Source organism: Numida meleagris, chromosome 12, assembly GCF_002078875.1.
Source record: "Numida meleagris isolate 19003 breed g44 Domestic line chromosome 12, NumMel1.0, whole genome shotgun sequence".
NCBI lineage: Eukaryota > Metazoa > Chordata > Aves > Galliformes > Numididae > Numida > Numida meleagris.
In genome coordinates this window covers 11,273,914-11,279,913 of record NC_034420.1, presented here as the reverse complement: position 1 = coordinate 11,279,913, position 6,000 = coordinate 11,273,914, and the positions used below count along the sequence as shown (strand labels likewise).

At 50.9% G+C, this 6,000-nt stretch overlaps 1 protein-coding gene across 7 annotated transcripts in view; it reads left to right on the top strand.

Moving 5' to 3' along the window:
* Positions 1-6,000, top strand: part of SGCD (sarcoglycan delta) — a 410,388-nt gene that overhangs the window by 94,217 nt on the left and 310,171 nt on the right. The window contains exon 1 of one of the 7 annotated variants that reach the window (XM_021410215.1): positions 17-38. The exons of the other annotated variants lie outside the window; for them this stretch is intronic. The gene's annotated coding sequence lies outside the window, so the exon portion shown is untranslated. Of the gene's footprint in view, positions 1-16; positions 39-6,000 lie in introns of those variants that run through there. 7 annotated transcript variants of the gene reach the window in all.

The following is a 6,000-nucleotide window of genomic DNA, read 5'->3' as shown; positions in this document are numbered from 1 at the left end:
CCCCCCCACCCCCGCCCCTTCGGCCGCCCGGTGTCCAGGTGAGTGCAGCGCCCGGAGGGGGACGGCCGGGCTGCTCCCTGCCCTGCCCGCGGCCGACAGCCTCGCACTTGGCGGAGTTTCGGGCTCCGGCCCCGGCTGCCCTTCGCGGGGACCCTTCAGGTCCGCCCCTGAACCGGGGTAGCGCTGCCCCGCGCATCCTTCCGCGTCGCGGCTCTTGGTTCCCCTTCCCGGGGAGCGGAGCCGGCTCTTCGCATCGGGAGATGCCGCCTGGCTCCGGGGCTGAGCTCTGCGGTGTGCGTACAGGGGGGTTCCCGAGGAGACTTGTGGCAGTGCCCCGCCGGGGCCGCGGGGATGGAGCCGCCGAGTCCGGTGCTGACCGCACGGAGAGAGATTGAGCAGCCCGGGGTGAAAACGGAGCTCCGCCGTGGGAAGCTCCGGGACGCGGCCGGGCTGCCCAACAGGTGCGCTGATCTGCGGGCGGCCGCTCCCCGGCTGCGGGCGGCTGCGCTGGGTGTGCGCTGCGCTGCGCTGCCGGAGCGCTCCGAATGCAAACTTCTGGGCAGGAGATGCTGCTGATGTGCGTGGGTGTTTCCCGCGGCGTTATTATTATTATTAATATATATATTTTTTTCCAACAAAAAGTTTCACGGAAAGTAATGGATTTTCAATGAGGAGCTCGGTTCCTCAAGAATCGTGAAATTGCGGAAGGTTGTCGGTTGTGTTGAGTGTATGCTTGATTTTCTGGTGGGCTCCTCATGTGGTAGCTGATACTGCAGAAGATGCATCTCGGTCTGCAGCGTTAAGAATGCTCGTTGGAGTGCCTTTGCTTTAGCGCTTGTGAATTTCAGGTATGGTGTAAAATGCAAAGGGAAAAACAAAGCCAGATAAAGATATTTATCGGAGTATTCCGCGTAACCTTCCAGGCTCCGATGGATTCCCAAGTACTGCCTGTTAACTCAACTTTTAAAACAGCCTCTCCCTTGGCAGCAATTGCATTTTTCAAGGGGAGACAGGATGGGTAAAATTGAATCGTCCAAATTAAGTCAAAATGAATTGCTTAATATTCAGAGGGGTTGATAAATGAACCATTAAATCAACACTCGTGTAGTGGCTCATTGAGAAGACAAATGAACGGCTCTCCATTGTGTGCTGAGCGGAATAGGTCGCGGTGACGTTCGCGCATCAGTTTGCTGCGCCGAGCGCTCCTGTTAACGGGTACGTGACATTCCCTGGATGCAGGGATGAAATCCCGTGCCCTGTGAGCCCATCTGCTGTAAATGAGCACGGTTGTCCCACTTCCAGCATCGTTTCAAAGAGGAGAGGTCTTAGTTGTGTTTCGTGTGGTATAAATTAACCTAATTCCGTTGACTTCTTGTGGTGATGCGTATCAGTTGAGAATCCAGTCCGGTATTCCAGGCTACTTTTTGAGGAAGAGTTCTATTCCGAGTGCCAGCTTGAGACAAAACGACCCTGATAAATGAAAAATGAGAGTCATCATTTTGAAACGACCCCAACAAGATTACTTAGAGTAAAAGCTCTGTAGAGATCTTCGACTCTCGGTAATACGGCGCGTGAACTTTGCTCCCGAGCTCTGTGATGAACAGAGGTACAGCTGTTGCAATATGCTGGCTGCTGCTGAGGAATTACCGTTGTCTTTCCCCCCTTGAAGTCATTGAAATTGGAGTGCAGCGAAGACATTGGCTGGCCCCCCATGGTGCCTCCTGGAGGCTTTTAGTGTGTGGTTTGAAGAATTGTGACTCCTGTGCCCATGATGTCCTTTATTTGTGCCTCTTTGCAGGTAACTTAGGAAAGCTAATGTTGTTCTAAAAACTCAAGAAGTGGCGGTTCTCTTGTGTTTCAAAGCGAGCGTTACAGGGAGGAAGTTGGATGACTGGATTCTCCAATCCACTGCTGAAGATGGGACTGGGAGCTGATTCATGGCTCTGGAAGGCTCCTTGCCTACCTTTCCTTTGGCTCAGGGCAGACCTGCAGGCATTCAGGGCTGGCAGTTCAGGTGTTTGTAATTACGTAAAGGTGTTATGTAACGTGGTCTGTTGCTCCTTATTTAACGTGACGTGCGTGGACGCAATGTGCACGCATGGATCCTCTGGGTGATAGGTTATGAGGTGGTGCATTAGGAGCTGCTTGAGTGCGTGGAGTGCTTTGTAGGCTCTGTGCTGAAGCAGATGGACAGGAAGGTGTTTCCCTCATGAGAGGAGACTCTGGTGATGCCTTTAGGTAGCGTCTGGTGGTATGTGCATTTTGGAATTTTTGCTGTTCTTGTGGTCCAGGGTAGCTGCAGGTATGTTTCTGCACCAGCAGCTCTGGTTCTGCTGCTCTTCATTCACTTCATGCTTAAGAAGAAAAGTAGTACAAAGTTGTCCTGAGAGCCAGCCATACCTCTTAATGTTATCCTGCTGCTTCTGTTTCCTTGCTTGCTATCTTTCTTTGAAGTCGTAATGCATTTCTTCAGTTCTTTTGATAAAGACCAACTCAAGCTTGCTGGGAAATGGTCACTCTATGTTGCGAGAGTGCCAGCATCTTACTGACTTGATGTTGGGAATACTGGAGGAAAATATAAAAGATTCACTTGCATTGATTAAAACCCCTGGGGCAGCCTTCTAACACCGCAGTGGGAAAAAACAACCTTCTCTCTTGTCTACTCCAGCTTTTATTTCATCTGTGAGTACCCGAGGCTTTGTTATCTGCTTACATCGGGTCCCTTAGGGGCGCTTGAGGAGGAAGGTGTCAGCCTAAAAGCTCTGCACCATCGGAGCCCATTTGTCTGTGGCTGTCTGGGTGAGCTGCCCTGCCCGGCTCCCTGCCCTGGTGCCGCTGACCACTGGCATCCTAGGGGAGGCAGAGCTCGTGCCAGCACACAGCTCCTCAACCCAGAAATACTTCCTGAGCAGTTGTGAAAAACTACAGCTGCCTTGGTGCTTTCCCAGAGGTTTTGGCAAGATAGGTGTTGCTTAATGACAAACTTGGATTTACGAGGTAACTGCAATGAGTGAGCACATAGGAACTGTCTGTCTTTCACCTGCAGCTTTCCGGCGCTACACGCCTCTCACAGCTCGTCTCTCGCTGATTTTAACAAGGGATTTTTGCTGAATGCATCAGGAGTAGGTTGGAAACATACCGCTAACTTTTGTGGACAGTAGGTTACTAAGCACAGCACATAGCTTTGCAGTTCCCTTTTCAATAGCCTTGCCGATTCGTAGGCCTTCCCTGCACTCCCTTGCTGCAATCCCCCACCCTCCTGAAGTTCTAAGGTGGATGCTCTGTGAATGCCAGTGCTTCTTCTCAGTTTGGGTCTAAATATTGCAGAGATGAACTCTTCCTGGCCTGCTGACCAGGGCTGGCGTAAGCACCGCTGTGCCTTTCCCTGTGAACTCGGCACCTTCTTCCTCACTGCCTCCATCCGCTGCTCTCAATCCCGGCACACCTGGACGTGCTTTGTACCGCGCTGGTTCTGAGATGATTCCAAAGGATCTGATTGACGTTGCCAGGTGCTAGGTCACGCTTGAAATCGTGCTGTTTTGATGTTATGCCTTTTTTTTTTTTTCTCACCTCCACCCTCCCCAAGTTGATTTCTGCCATTTTTAGCTGCTGTTCTGTGGAGTATAGCTTGAAAATCTTTTTTTTTTGTTTTGTTATTTTTGTAGCCTTTGAAAAACAGAGACTCTTGCTTTTCAGTAGAGATAGTGTGCTGGGGTCATAATCTGTCTGCTCCTCCGCTTGGAAAGGGAGGTTATCTGGTTCCTCATGGAGGTGAAAACTTTTCACATCTCAGCATCGCGCTCTGTTTATCAGTAAACGTTAAGTTTTAATTATTTTTGTTTTTGGATTCGGTGTCATTTTCAAGAAGCTGGTGATGCACAGAGAGCTCACTGAATCTAGTGCATTGGCCATTGGCCAGCTGGGCTGCTTTTTAGAATATCTCTAAGTTCAGGGCTTTCCGTCCCCTGTGTTGTGCCTCTACCTGCGCTGTTTCGATCCTGCCTCCTCCTGGCGAAGTGGTGGCATTTTGGGAAGGCTTTTGGCTTTGGGGCTGCCCTGCTTTCCTGCAGTACACACCAGGATCATCAGCCAATCATGTAATCTCCCCTTAGGGAATGAAACCATGGAAGTGTTCACCCGTGGATGCAGACTTTTCCCATTAATGCTCTGCTTAGTCCCAACGGTCTGGGCTTTGGAGAGCGACCATGAATGCAGAAGAGTAGAGCTGGGTTTGCATCCAGGGAGGTGCTGTGTGCTGCTGGAGCTTTGCCTGGCTTACAGCTGGTGGTGTTGGCCACCAGCTGATGGATCAGCTCTGACACAGTGGAACTCGTGAGCAGGTCCTTGCATTGTGGGCTTATGTCAGCTGTGTGGTTGCTCAGCCGGGGGTGCTCCGCTCTGCAGCCCCGTGCTCAGCCATGAGTCAAGCTGCAGTGCACATCTCTGCAGGCACGGTGGCCCCGAGCAGCTCTCCGTGGGCATTCAACCCACCCCTTGTTCAGGGGTTAGCCTGAGAATTAAGGTCAGCTCATTCACAGTACTGACACTACTCCTGGACCACTCTTCGTTATTCTCTGTAGTGCTTGGATTGCTCAGCAGAGGGAGAACAGACCGTACTGCGCGAGACACCTCGATGCCAGCAGGCAGTCAGCGCTGTGCTCTGACTGCTGCCAGGGAGAGGAGTCCCCAAACCGCCCTCTGTGCTGACTTTTTTTTTTTTTTCCTTCTTGTTTTAAAGCTCTGAGCTAAGCTGTGACTTTCACCTCTTGATCAAAAGTAGCTGCATCACTCTGTAGGTTAATGGACTGTTAAGCATAAAAAGGTAGGTGGCTGTGATTGGGGGGGAAAAAAAAAAACAACCACCCCCCCCCCACTTCCCCCCAAACCCAGGATACAGTGCTCCTGAAGGTATCTCCTGGGTCTCAGTGGAACTTCTCTAAATATTTGGGGAGAAATGTGGGAGTTGCCCTTTAGTGACTGAAGCTTTACTGTACACCAGATACTTTAAAGAAACAAAGAAAAACACGAACTGAACGTCCTCCTCCCGAAGAAAACCAAATATCTCCACTCAAGTTAGTTGGAATTCATGCAATAAGTAATCCACGTGACCTGACTCTGGGCTGGAGCTCTCAGTGCTGTAAAGCAGTGCAGCCCCGCTGCCCTCTCGGTGCTCTGCCCACTGTGCTTCCAGCTGGGCGCCAGGGCTGCTCTTCTGGGGGAAAGCATGAGCAGAAGATTGCCACGGAGGTGTGTGTGTTGTGTGCATGGGTTTTTTTTTGTTGGTGTTTTTCTTTGAGGGTGAGAACAGTCCTGCGTCAAAGAGTGAAATCTGTGCACAGTCAGCATGGTTCAGTAGAGATCTGCTCCCCTGTAGCGTACTCTGTGGAAGTACATGTGGAATTAGACTTTTTTTTTTTTTTTTTTTAATCAGAGATGAAAGCTGTTAAAACACTGTCAGATAAAAGCAAGCTGATAAGCACGAAGGGGAAAGAAGCGTCAGGAAGTTCCTGTGGTTGGGTTGAGCAAAGTGGTGCTTTGAGGTCCTGGCTCACTCCATGCCCACCTGTCACCGTGCAGTGACTTGCTCTGCATCTGATGCTTTATGCTGGTAGTGCCATTGAGGTTCCCTGTTGCTGAAGTTTGCAGCAGATCAGGCTGCTCACTCTGGTTGCACGAGGCTGCTCGAGTATCCTAGGGCTCCAGTGCATTCCTCTGCTTGGCCAAAGGGCACGACTCATCTGTGCAATGGTGCAGTGGACGTTTTCTTAATAAATGGAAGTGTCTTTTTAAAGCATGAATTGAGAATCTGCAGAGGATTGTGGTCAGGCTCTCAATCCTTTTTTAGAGCATCCTTGAGGGAGCTCCAGCAGTGGCAGAGCAAGCACCCAGCTCAGCAGAGTGAGCATCCCTGGGAGGTGCTGAAGCCAGAGCAGGACATCCCGTCATCTGCACTCCCATTCCTGATGGATAAAACTCACTGTGTCACAGTGTCAGACACCA